The 14,727-nt window shown below is 35.4% G+C and overlaps 1 protein-coding gene across 2 annotated transcripts in view; it reads right to left on the reverse strand.

Annotated features, from left to right (window-relative positions):
- Positions 1-14,727, reverse strand: part of GRID2 (glutamate ionotropic receptor delta type subunit 2) — a 1,226,675-nt gene that overhangs the window by 200,831 nt on the left and 1,011,117 nt on the right. The gene's annotated exons all lie outside the window — the stretch shown is intronic.

Below are 14,727 nucleotides of genomic sequence, written 5' to 3' on the forward strand. Positions count from 1 at the left end.
TCATTGTATACCAGTCTGCCAGCCCTTACCTCCCTCCTATTTCTAGCATAGAACAAATTCTTCTCTGTCTCTTGGCCTTGAATGTGCTAGTCTCTCACAGTTCTTCCTACGGCTGCTCATTCTTGTCCTTCCCAATTCAGCTGTAAAATGTCACTTATTGCCCAGCTGGGCGTGGCTCAGGAGTTGAGCATCGACCTAGGATCCAGGAGATCGAGGTTTGTTTCCTAGTCAGGGCACATGACCGGGTTGCGGGCTCGACCCCTAGTGGGGGGTTCGAGGAGGCAACAGATCAATGATTCTCTCATTATTGATGTGTTTCTCTCTCTCTCTCTCCTTTCTGAAATCAATCAATCAATCAATCAATCAATCAATCAATATATATGTATATATATATTTATTTATTTAAATATATCTTTATCGATTTCAGAGAGAGGAAAGGAGAGGGAGAGAGATGATAGAAACATCAATGATGAGAGTCATTGATCGAGCCCACAACCCGGGCATGTGCCCTGACAGGGAATAGAACCCCGATTGCCTGGACCCTAGGTCGACGCTCAACCGCTGAGCCACGCCCGGCCGGGCGATTTTTATTTTTTTAAAGTCACATACTCAGAAACCCTTTCCCTGGTCAATCTAAACTGACTGTTCCCAGTCTAAGTTTAAAACATCTATTGCCTTCTTTCAGAGCATGAATTGCAGTTGGCAATCATTATTTAGTTTTTTATTTTTGTCTGCCTCTGCACCAGAACTTAGGCTTCATGAAAGCAGAGATCTAGTCCATTTCATTCACCACTGTAGCCCAGGGCTGGGCTCAGAACCTGACTCACAGGAGGTGCTGAGCAAATGAAAGGATGGAAGGATGTTACAGTTATCAAGCAGGAACTAAGTCTCCTAGGGGGTGCAATTTCATGAGTAGCCTCATCATACTGAAGTTCACCAATGTAGATGTAAAACTGAGCCGTTTTGAAAATCTGGCAGTCTGCCCCCTCATGGGGTATCATTAAAATAGGTGTTTTGAGGGTCATCTAGCCACGAGTTTAACTGCCAGGTCTGCCACTCACTTAACCTCTCTGGGGTCAAGTCTTTCTTTGTAAAATGAAGTTAATGTTCAGGACTAAATTTGAGAATATATGTGATATGCAAGGCATACCTGTTAAAAAATGGGAAATTATTATCACCAAGATGTATAATTTATGATGAACTAGAATATATTAAAAATATAGACCACTTCCCATACTTGGTTTTATTCATGTTTATTTTAAATGCTAATAGTATCTTAAGTTTTCATAGATTATTTCTGAAAGAGCTCATCTCTTCCATACATCATACAATATTTGAGAACAAGTATGATTAGTGTGATTTTACTGATGAGAAAATGAAATCACAAACACTATATTTTCAATGGTAACAAAGCAAATAACTAAAAAAATGGTCTTAGAACTGATGCAATCTATATCTAATTTGGCGTACTTTCTTCTGAAATGTGACTGGCGTGGAAACATCATAACAGCATTTGGTGTAATACAGAGGTTGTGTAAAAATAATAAGCCAAGTCTAGACATGCAGTAGATAAAAGTACTACTGATAATAACTAAAGAATTTAAAAGGCAAGCTTATAGTTCTTACATTGGTTGTGTTTCTCTAGTTTGGCATTTATTATGGAACCTGCATAATGTGTCTTTCTGGGGAGAAAACCATGTCTGTTTCAAGGTCACTCAGCCAAGTCAGTCCAGCTGCTGAGACCGCAGACGGCAGGATGCCGCTGTCGCAAGTTTCCAGGCTCCCTGTGATCTAGGGAGTGCTTCTCCTCTCTCTTTCTTATTCCCAGTCTGTTTGATATTCTCACAAGCTGAAGTTAGTGTCTACTGAGACTTTAATACATTCTATTTTATTGCCAACTAGCTGAAACTGAACAAATATTTTCAGCAATTTTATTTTCACTCACTCGTGCTGACAGCTTAGATTATACCGGTGCCTAGGATAATATATTTTTTTCTTTTCGTTTCTTCAGGGCTTTGTGTATAATGTGTTAATACATAATAATCAGTGAGAAATCACTGAAAAATACTTCTAGTGTTTACCAACTTTCTAAAGCTTTTTGCCTCTGTTGGCATCTCAGAAACATTTATATAAAAAATGTCAGTTTTAAAAAAACTGTCCTTATTAAGCTTAGCAATAGAGTATTTAGAATGATCTTATTTTCTTCTCTCCTTCCTCTCTCCTTCCACCAAAGGCTACAGATATTACTTTGCTTCCCAATTACCTGAGAGCTGCAAAGCTTACAATCATAGATATATACTACCCAAATACAATTTGAGCTTTAGGAAATGCTGGTAGCAAAAGTAGTGTGTTTTTCATTTCATTAAAATACTATTTCTTCTGTTCAGTTTCCAGAAGGGATTCTGGGGAAGGAAGGGATGCAGTGAGAGTCAGGGAACTATTATGAGGAAACAGCTTGAGTTTTGGCAATGCTCAATATCAAGGCTCGAAGTAAATCGTAGAAATGAGTGTGTGGCACCTCCAAATGTTTGGTTTGTCATCTGAGTGATGGCATTTAGGACCTCTAAGTATCTTCAGTCATGAAGTGTGGCATCAGGAAACCAGTTGGCTAAGACTACTGGTCCTGAGAAAGGAGAAAAGGGTTTCGATCACGTCAGGCGACAGGTTGGGACAGGAGAGTCGTGGAAGAGGGTAGGCCTTGCTTCTTTCCCACTTTCCATCTTATTCCTTACTTTGAATAAGGTAGAGGCTTAGGATGCCTTGAGCTACCTCCTGCATTCTGAGCTCTCCTATCAGGCCCACCTCTGCCTGGTGGGCAATGCCTTCGACCTTCACCCTTTTAGCACCTTCCTTTGGGGAAAGTAAAGCCAAAAGCAATCATGGCTTCATGAGTTCACTCGTTCCCTGCTCCTTCCTTTTCTTTTAATTTCCAGTGGGAAAAGGTGGAAACAAGGGGAGTGCTCTTCTTTATCCTACTATATAGGTACATTGCAAATTTGTGCTTTAATCTTGGCAACAAAGCCTATACATTTTATCAACACCATCAGAATTGGTGACTATTTGTTGGAGTTATTGCTAGCTCCAGTAATTTTGTTCACATTTGTCCTGTCTCCCAGCAGAATCCAAGAGAAGAATTACTGAAACAGGAGAAAAGGCTCCGTTTGCTGGGGTTCAGTTCTGGTGAGTCATCAAAGTCTGAATCCAGGATGGTACAAATATTTTACTCAAGTATTTATGGAGTACTGCTAGACATTATTCTGGGTGCCAACACAGCAATGAATACAGAAGAGGAGACAGACAAGATCCTGAAAGCCCCCACCCAGTCTAGTGAGAGGAGACATAACATAAAAGTAACTTTCACAGTGGTAAATGAATTGAAGGAAAGGAAGGAAGGCTGAAGTGAGAGGTAGTGACTCAGATTGGGCAAGGTGGAGGAAACATTTGAGCCTGAACAGAAAGCTCAAATAGTATGGGGGTAGTCCGCTGGCTCAATTTAGGAAAACATAATATTCTCAGGAAGTTCATATGACATGGTCCTTTAAAGTCTCACATATATCTTGTATATAATGCTTTTGCAATGAGAAATCAGAATAGTGGAAGGTCCCAAGTGAAGGACAATTTTGAGTCATGTTATTTTTATGATCCAGCATTACTGGTGTTATGAAATGAACAACTAGTTAATTTTTAAAAGTTAATATTTAAAAGTTTTATCTTTTGGTCTTTAAGACCAAGTGTCATGCTCTTATAACAACTCCCAAACAGCATGGCATGAAAATTTTCCTGACAGTGGCTTTAGAAAAATGAGAGATGTAGCTCATAAAATTGCTCCAGCAAGACCTGATATAAATGACATAAAGTCTGTAAATGATTACCAAGTGTTTGAGAAAATATCACATATTCTTTGGAAAGATTTTTAGAATAAAGTGGAACCAAGACACAGAGAGAATTCTTATCCTCGCATGCGAGTTTTATTTTTTCTTCTTGCCCTGAGAAATGGGAGCCATAGCTTGTATTTGAAGAGATAAAAACCCTGAATCACTTAACTCTTACTCTCTCCATAAACAGAGTGGAATACACTCGTACCCTAAAAGCACTAGGTCCTCACAACTTAAGGGCTGCTTTATGGGGTGTTTTCTGGGAACTATTATAGTTATATTGTTAACTTTTATAATTCTATAGCTCTCAAGACAATTTCTGAATGCTTTGAACAAAAGGCACACTGACATTGTGGGATTTATTGTCTCTGTGTACCAAATGCCTTTTGGGGAAGTGTCTTTGGGATTTCATTGTCTTCTCTTTGCTTTTAAAAATCTAATATATTTCACTTTGCTCAGTTTCCTCCACGGTGCCTCTCAATGACATTTCCTCTAGTTAGCTAAACACTTCCCTTTTCTCTGTTGAGCTGTCATGTTCCTTTTCACTAGGGTTTTGGAAACTTTAAATAATGTTAGAAACAGAATGTTTATACTCTTTTAATGTAATTTTAAATGCCGATAAAAATTTTTTAGTGATAAAAACGCTAATAAGTTTATGGCTCAGGGTCTCACTTTCCTTACCAATGAAATTCAGAAATTGATACTTAAACTAGAAATTCTGTGGTTCAGTGAAAGACAAAGCTATAAATGACTTACAAAAACTGCATTCACAAAAGATGCTGAAGAGAGAGGGTGGCTGTCACTGTTTCCTCGAGGTTTGCAGGAGACAGCTGCAGCCAAACTTCTGCCTGGACTAAGAGGATACCTTTCATTTTCCAGGTGTAAATTATGGCTCCTCTGGCCTGAGCCCTGAGCTTCTGGTCTAAGCCAAAGTCCTTCTTTCTGGAAGGTAAAATTAATCTCTTGTGTCTCTTCCCTTCCATACCATATTCTAACCCAATTTAACCCTATTTTTTCCAATGGGTCAAGTTCAATACTGCTTTAGGTCTTTCACACCTGTTTTTCTTTCTGCCCGGCGTACACTTTTCTCTCTCTCTCCTTATGCCTGGCTGTTTCTCAGGGTTTCCAATTAGCTTCTTAGTTTTTAGCTTTTAATGATGAGCTACCATTCAAACTCAACCGCATATCAAAGGAAAGTCTCTAAGGTTGAAACTGACTAAAACAATCAAAATAAAAAGTGGCTAAAAGAAACAACATATGCAAGGAGATATGTTAAAGGCAAATCAAAACATAGTGATGATCACAACAAAAGAACTATTCTAATAGATTTAGAGTTAAGAAGATATAAACAAGTGGAAGAACATACTATGTTCATGGATTGATAACATTAACATAATTAAAATGCCCGTACTACACAAAGCAATCTATAGATTCAATGCAATCCCCATTAAAATACCAATAGCATATTTCACAGGTCTAGAACAAATAATCTAAAAATTATATGGAATGAAAAAAGACCCTAAATAGCCTCAGCAATCTTGAGAAAGAACAAAGTTGGATCACAATACTGGAAATCAAGCTATACTACAAAGCTACTGTAATCAAAACATTTTGGTACTGGCACAAGAACAGGCATATAGACCAATGGAACAGAACAGAGAACCCCAAAATTGACGCAAGCCATTATGCTCAATATTTGACAAAGGAGGCAAGAGCATACAATGGAGTAAAGACAGTCTCTTCAATAAATGGTGTTAGGATAATTGGACAGGTACATGCAAAAAAATGAAACTAGACCACCAACTTACACTATACATAAGAATAAACTCAAAATGGATAAAAGACTTAAATGTAAGTCATGGAACCATAAAAATCCTAGAAGAAAATGTAGGCAGCAAAATATCAGACATCTCAAATAGTAGAATTTTCATTGACACAACACCTAGGGAAAGAGAAACAAAGGAAAACTAAACAAATGGGACTACATCAAAATAAAAAGCTTCTGCACAGCAAAAGAAGCCAGCATAAAAATGAAAAGGAACCTACAGGAGAACATATTTTTTAATGATCCATCTGATAAGGGGTTAATTTCCAAGATATATAAAATACTCACACAACTCAACAAAAGGAAGATAAATAACCCAATTAAAAAATGGGCAGAGGACTTAAATAGACACTTCTCCAAAGAGGACATTCAGATGGCCAAGAGATATGAAAAAAATGCTCAATGTCACTAGTCATCAGAGAGATGAAAATTAAAACCACAATGAGATATCACCTCACACCTGCCAGAATGGCACCATCAATATATCAACAAACAACAAGTGCTGGAGAGGGTGTGGAGAAAAGGGAACCTTTGTGCACTGTTGGTGAGAATGCAGACTGGTGCAATTACTGTGGAAAACAGTATGGTTTCCTCAAAAAATTAAATATGGAACTGTCATTTGACCCAATGATCCCACTGCTGGGAATATATCCTAAGAATCCTGAAACACTAATCAGAAAGAATATATGCATCCTTATGTTCATTGCAACTTTATTTACAATAGCCAAGATTTGGAAGCAGTCCAAGCACCCATCAGTAGATGAGTGGATAAAAAAGCTGTGGGACGTTTACACCATGGAATACTATGCAGCTGTAAAGAAGGATCTCTTACCCTTTGAGACAATATGGAGGGACCTGGAGAGTATTATGCTAAGCGAAATAAGTCAGTCAGAGAAAGACGAATATCACATGATCTCACTTATATGTGGAATCTAATGAACAAAATAAACTGACAAACAAAATATTTTAGGTCCAGAGACATGGAAATATGCAATAGACTGATGATTCTCATAAGGAAGGGGGGTAGGGTGGGAAGAGATTAACTAAAGATCTTATGTGCCTATATGCATAACCCATGGACACAGACAATAGTGCCGTGAAGGCCTGGGGATGGGCCAGGAGTGCAGAGGAGGGGGTCAATGGGGAGAAAAGAGGGACGTCTGTAATACTTTCAACAATAAATATAAAATAAATAAATAAATAAATAGAGCTAAGAGACAATGCAGTAATGAAATATTGCATTCTATAGAAAATGCTACATACAGAGAAGGAAAAATACTACCTTGGAAGTTAAAAAAAATATGATAGCAAAAATGAAAAACAGAAATTTGGGAAGGAGATAAAATCTTCAGGAAAAAGCACACAAACCTTTTCCCTGCCCCAGCCTCAAAAACAGTCATTTTTCTAAGGGTCCTTGATTCCTTTATTGGAAAATAGTATTTAGAAACCAGAATGTGGGTGTAATTTAAAAATAATAAATAAAAACTCTGAAAAAGAGAGTATAGGTAATAAGTAAATTTGAATTTGTTTTATCAAAAATATTTAGTTTCATATCACAGAGATGCTTTAAAATAGAAAAACATTAATTATCTAGAAATTACTGATATATGAAAATTTATTTAATAACTATGTTATGAAGATAAAAATGAGATAAAAGAAATATATATAATATATGGAGAAAATGAATATATTTTTATATGAACCAATGGTTAAAACAAAGGTGTAAATAAATACTATAGAAAGATAATTTTTATGGGTGTATTACACATTGTATTTGGCCAATAAAAGATAAAGATTAAATTTTTCTTAAACAGACTACAAAATTAATTCAGAAACAAGATGGAATAGCAAAAGAAGGTATCAACTCTCCAGATATTTTTCTATTTTTATTCAAATATAATGTGAATGAGATCTTGATTTGCCTTTTAGCCAGTTTTATTTCATAAGAATCAAACGATTAATGAGGGAAGCTGCTACACTAGATTTAATTCTCAGAAATATTAAAATAAAAGCAAATTATATTTTCTTTTGTCAGTTCACATAGAACTTAATCTGTGACTTTCTTTGATGGTAATTATCATTTGCCATCATGCATCACAGACATTCCTTTACAGCATTTGTCTTCCTAGAAGGCAAAATTCCTTGAGAGTACAATCTGTCTTACTCATCTTAATATTCTTCAAACACCTGCTATTTCAAGGGTACATAATAAAACTAAATAAACATCAAATAAGGGTATAAATCAAATCAAAAGATTACTACTCTGTCATGCAGAAATCATAGGAACCTTGGAGAATGAATTGTTGCTATTGGTAAGTTCTTAGTAACTATGAAAAGATATGTTGGGATAAGTCATTTAAATACATTTTAGCTTTCAGGAGAGCAATTTTTAAAAAAAATTCAGAGTATTTGTAAACGTAATCCCATGGCCATGTAACAGAAAAAATTGTCAAAGTTTCAAAAAATATAGTCAATAATATTGTAATAACTATGTACACCATCAGATGGGTATTAGATTTAGTTATATAGTCAGATGGGTACTTACTAAGTTATATAATGTCCAATCACTGGGTCATACATCTGAAACTAATATAATATTGTATGCCAATTATAATTGAAAAATAAAAAATTATTTTTTAAATTAAAATTTTAAAATATTGACATTATTGCAGGTGTTCCCTCCCTTTGCCCACCTCCACCCACCCTTGCCTCCCCCTCCCTTGGCCTTCACCCTACTCTTGCCTGTGTCCACGGGGTATGTATGTATGTTCTTTAGCTAGTCCCTTCATCTTCTTTATCTAGTCACCTCCACCCCCCACCCCTCTGGCACTGGCCAGTCTTTAAATGAAGAGAAAGGAAACTTTAAAAAATAATGAAACATGTACAATTATTTTCCTCTCACTTAAAATATTGAAATGATATTTAGTGAGAAAAAAATTTTACAATTAATATGGTAAAATACAAGATTCTTTTAAAATGTTGCTTATTTCATCTTTTGACTATATATATAATTATAAATAAGGAAAGAAAAATATGTTAGGGGAATATATTCAATAATTTTTATTGTTAGTGATATATAATCAGCAAAATCTGAAGATCCCTAAACATTGAACAAATTGCAGATGTGATCCAGAAAGTAGTGTTGGCAAATTGAGAAATCAGAGATGTGGTAGAACTGAAAGACTCTGAACAATGATTTTTGCAGAAAATTGAGTAAATGTTTTGTTATAGTTTTTTGTTTTTGTTTTCTCTCAAAAGGGGCAATATGACTCCTGGGAAATATTTTAGGGCCCATCTTTGAACAAATATGTCACTTCTAGATTCTTTGAAAAGATAACAGTAATTATAAGAAACAAGAAACATAGTGGGGTCACAGTTGGCATGGCTCAGTGGTTGAGTGTCAACCTAGGAACCAGGAGATCACTTCGATTCCTGGTCAGGGCACATGCCTGGGTTGTAGGCTCAATCCCCAGTAGGGTGCATGCAGGCGGCAGGAGATCAATGACTCTCATCATTGATGTTTCTCTCTCTTTCACTCTCTCCCCTCCTCTCTCTGAAATCAGTAAAAAATATATTTAAAAAAAAAAAAAAAACATCATGGGTCCATTAAGAACATGTCATGACAAATTAACATCATTTCCTTGGTGATAGGGTTACTAGACTAGAAGTGATGAAGAATATAGTAATATTTCTTTTTAAAAATATATCTTTTATTGATTTCAGAGAGAGGAAGGGAGAGGGAGAGAGAGAGATAGAAACATCAATGATGAGAGAACCATTGATCGGCTGCAGCCTGCAACCCCGGCATGTGCCCTGACTGGGAATCGAACCCTGATCGTCTGGATCCTAGGTCGACGCTCAACCGCTGAGCCACGCCCGGCTGGGCTATAGTAGTATTTCTATATGAATAGTAACATATAATATAAATACATGAAAATTAAACATAGACCTTTCAATTATTTTTGTCAGTAAGAAAATAACATATGTTGGATAATAAGATATAATAGGTTTTAGAATTAATTAAGTGTATGAAAATGTATTATTTATTGCATTCATGTCAATCTTAGGTTCTTGCAGGTCTCTGTATTTAAGCCTATCCTCAAATTTAGTTTTCTGTTAATGGCTTTAATGAAAACTTGGTAGGTGTATTTCATAAATTTGCAGATGACTTAAAGGTGGAGAGAAAAACCCCCACTAAGGAACAATTTGAAAGGTGTAAATATATACACTTTTTGCTTATGAGGAACTGGATGAATTAGCAGTCCTAATAAAGAAGATCATATACAACCTCAATAGAGGTCACCTTTGTGGTGTGACTTTCAAGGTATAGCAATGCATGTCTGCGTCAGTCATATACCAACATCTTGAAAGTATTGTTCAGGAATAATAACTTAGGAAAGACATTGACAAAATAGTTAATTCAGAAGAAAGTAAATTTTCAGAAAAGCATCACATCTGAGAAACAAAGAGATATTTAACTTAGAAAGTAAGAATTTTAATGTTAAGTAACTGAAGGGTCTTTGCTTGTTTAGAGGGAAACTAGGCAGTGGACGGATGATACAGGGAGACAGATTTTGGTGTAACGTAAGAAATGCTCTTAAGAAGTTGAACTGTTCAAAAGCGAAATCATGGGGCTTGTGAGACTTGGAGGAAAGGTTTCTACATATCATAGGAGGTTACAGTCAATCACTCTTGAGGTCCTATTTAGTTTTAATGATTTTGGTTCTCTATTCAGTCAATAAATGTTCTTTTAAAAGCTTCCTAAATGATATTTTATAGTTACCCTTCTATAAATCCTAAATGGAAGGCAGGCCTAATCATAGGACCAAGCATCCAATAATACTGTGATATACTCAAAATTTCCTGTTGACAGTGGTCTCCATACGTAATCCCATTTTCATTCACCATAACACACTTTTCAGTATTTATTACTGTAGCCTTTCTCTTATCTTTCTTGGTTGAGACTTTTGTTGCCCATGACACCTGGGCATATTGTTGGGACTGATTTTAGATGGAAATGATATCTCATTGCCTTAGTTACTTGGAAATAAACTAGATAACTTGATAAATTATTCTACAATATTCTTGAGACACAGAAGATGCCAGGAAAAATTCCCATTAAGACATATTAAAGCTATTCATACTTTTGGAGATGCTTGTTTAATTAGGAAACATATTGATAAAAAAAGATAGGTTAAGAAAACAAATAAAAATAGTAATTTTATATAAAATTAACATTCCCAAGCAAATACCTCAAGTAATCTTTTTAAATTGTTTTTTAGAGAGAGAGGAAGGGAGAGGGATAGAGAGATAGAAACATCATTGATCAGCTGCCTCCTGCACGCCCCCTACTGGGGACTGAGCCAGCAAACCAGGCATGTGCCCTGATGGGGAATCAAACCAGTGACCTCTTGGTTTCTGGGTGGGTATTCAACTGCTGAGCCACACTGGCTGTGCTCAAGTAATGTTTTTTTAAGTATAACTAATTTACTGAGTAATGAAGCAGTGACTGGAGAAAATACATATTATAAATGTCATTTTTCCAGGACTGTATATTTTGAGTTCTAAAATTAATAATTAATAATTTGATATTCTTAGAAAGTTTTGCCCAAATAACTTCTTATTATATAAAAAGGAAATCATGGAGTCTACTTGCTTTTAACTAATTCTATTTTGTTTGCTATTTGTTTTTTTTTGACCAAAAAAAATTTATTTAAAAAATATTTATGAAGAACCTTCTATGTTTCAGACACTATTCTAGTTTTTTGAAATAAATCAGTAAAGAAAAAACACAAAAATTCCTTCCTTCATACAGCTTACACTCAGTACAGGAAAGCAGTTAATACATAAAATATGTAAGTAAATTATACATTAAAAAGTTATATATGCCATGGTGAAAAAATAAAGCAGGGAAGGAGTATATGAAATGCTAAGGTAGAGAGACATTGCATTTAAAAATAGGGTGGTCAAGGAAGGTCCCAGTGAGCAGGTAACATTGAGCCAAGACTTAAAGATGGTGGAGGAACCAGCCATGTAATCCTTTGGGGAAAAAACACTCCAGAAAGAGGAAAAAGCCCATGAAAGGCTTTTGAAGGGGGTTGTGCTTGGCCTGTTAAGAAACAGCACAGGGACGAGATGAACCAAGTCAAAAAATAATGAGATGGGAAGACTCAGATGATCTGTGGCATGAGACTTTGGCAGAATAGTGGAGAGGCAGGCAGACCAGGTAGGAGGCTGTTATGAGTCCGGGGAAGCAATGGTGGTAGCTTAGACTAGCCAGGGGTGGGGGAACCTTTTTTCTATAAGGGCTATTTGGATATTTATAACATCATTTGCGGGCCATACAAAATTATCAACTTAAAAATTAGCTATGAAAAAAAGCTCCTAGATTTATTGAATTTCGAGTTCCACCTGCAGTTGCCTTGGCGGGGCCAGACCAAATAATTTTGTGGGCTGTATGTTCCCCATCCACGGACTAGGGTAATAGCAGTGGAGGTGGTGAGAACAGGTATGTGTTCTTAAATTTAAAAAAAATAGCATTTTCTGACAGATCAGACATGGGATGTGAGAGAAAGAGAGAAGTCATGAAAGATTTCAGAGACTAAGATTTCTTTGAGACTAAGAAATTTAAAAAATAGATTTGCTGCTAGCTGAGAAAGAAAAGATAAAAGGCAGAGCTACTGTTGAGTGTTAGATCTAATAAGTTTGAAAAATGTATATTAAACAGCTAGATGGTGAGTAGAGAATATCAAATGGGTAAATATTTTTGGCTAAATAGATCATTCAGTGGTTCTCATAGCATACTCGACTTAAAAGATGTGCTTATTGTATAGACAAACACAAAAACAAAGCCCCCCCCCCAAAAAAAACCCACCCAAAAAAACAATTCTAAGACACAGCTCCCAATTTCCAAATAATGTGTTACCAAAATATACAAAATATTATGAACAGCTCCAAAAAGTACAGGGCTGAAAAATGAGACTTGGGTCATATATTATTGTGTACAACATGTGGAGCAATTTCCAAAAGCAGATAGATTCACAAACTTATTTAGATCCCCTAATGTAAAAAAGGAATTTGTCTAAAATTGCAGGTAATTATTTAATGCAAAGTCTCAAATTAAGAAATGATAAGTAAGACTATCTTTGTTGCTAGAATTACATAAATGTGTGTATTCTTTATGGTGTTAACATGGTGAAGGAGAATGTTGATATTTTGAGCTGAAAGGTAATAAAAGTTTCCTCTGCTTCACAGCTCAACTGTAGTATTTCATTTGACTGTAATTCATAAGTTTCCTGTAGGCTAGATGTTTTATACGCAGAGTTAAATACACAAAAGTATTAAGTGCAATATATTTCTGACAGTGATATACTTTGTGGCAGAAACTCTATCACATTTACCTGCTGCTGAGCAGATGGGGCATTCAAGCTTAACATCCTAGGTGAGAATGAGCAAACAAATGCATCTGCTGGGCCTTATTGTCAGGGAATGGGAAAGCAGTAATTCGTGAGTATCTTCTCTTTCCCAGGCAGAGTCCTATGTTTTCAAAAAATAAATTTTGTATTTCACAATACAAAGCCCTTATTCTTTATCAAGTTTTTTAAAAATTAAGCTCAGAGGATTAAAAAATATATATGTTCATTGAAGTATACTAATTCTGAATTCCTCTTGTTTTTTCCATATTTTAGCTTATATTCTTCCCCTTTAAGGTGAGTTACAACTTATCTGCTACATTTAGGGACATTTACCTGGTAATTTCTCAGGATTGTGACTAGGCCTCATGGCTGATTAATAGGAAATCTGAGCTTCAGACTCCATTTCATACCCCTCTAACCCCAAATAACATAAACTTCGATCTAATGTGCTATTTTGGACTCTTAAAGAAACACTTAAGAAAACAGTGTTTGGATATCATCAGAAATTAACGGGCAAATTCTCCTGAAACTTTGCACAAAATTTATAATGAATTCTAACAAGGAGCAAATAAGCTAAAGTATTGAAAAATAAAAAGAATTCAGAATCAACCTTCCAGTGATCACATTATGTTGTAATATTCAGGCATTTTTTTATGCCATCTGGTAACAATTACATCTGTATATGCAAGCACTCATCAATGATCTATACCAATATTGGCAGAATCATTCATCTGCTTGTATTTATATATATATATATATATATATATATATATATATATATATATATATATTTATCTAATATAATCTTTTAAACTTAAAGATTGAGAGTATTCAATAAAAGCTCTGTGTCTATCTGCCTTCATGCCTTTGAACTCCTCTATTTTTCTTTCTTTACTATCTTTTCTGTTTCCTTCCCAGGGTCTAGATTAGGTTGAGGTGAGCAAAGCATTTGGCTTAGGCAAAAAAATTGAAAAGAGCATTAAACTTAGTAATCAAAGTAAATAATATTTTAAGGTAATGTTTTTAAAAGATTAAAATAAAAAATCCACGATGAACAAAATTTTAAAAAGACTAGATCTGCCAATGGCATGTGGAATCATGTCTCTATGTAATGATTACTGATATTTTCTGGCACCCCTTAAATTATGCACCTGAGGTGAATGGCCAAGTTGCTTGACCCAGTGTGGACCTGCTCTGTCCTTCCTTCCTTGCTTCTCAGTGTTCTAGACAAAAAGTATAAAACAAGAACATACAACTGATTATTTTACCAACCTAAATACACAAAATTCCACATGTCAACTTCCTATGATAAAGGTAAAAGTTCTCTGTTAAATAAACATGTACAATGAGACTGAGATCATTAGGTAGAAAAGTGTTGAGACCTATTCTACTTATAAAAGAAATTATTTTGCTGAGAGACTTTTGAGATAGTGAATAAGTTGTACCATTCAGAATATAATAAAAATACAAAAAATATTGTCCCTTTAATAACTCTCTATGAGGACCCAGGTTTGAAAATTTGGGGTCTGAATTCATGAGTAATCTGAGATTGACTGCTATCAAAGAATATTTTTGTCATTGAAGTTGGAAAGAAAGGCTAAGAGTCAAGCTT

This window comes from Miniopterus natalensis, chromosome 1 (assembly GCF_054644295.1).
Source record: "Miniopterus natalensis isolate mMinNat1 chromosome 1, mMinNat1.hap1, whole genome shotgun sequence".
Lineage (NCBI taxonomy): Eukaryota > Metazoa > Chordata > Mammalia > Chiroptera > Miniopteridae > Miniopterus > Miniopterus natalensis.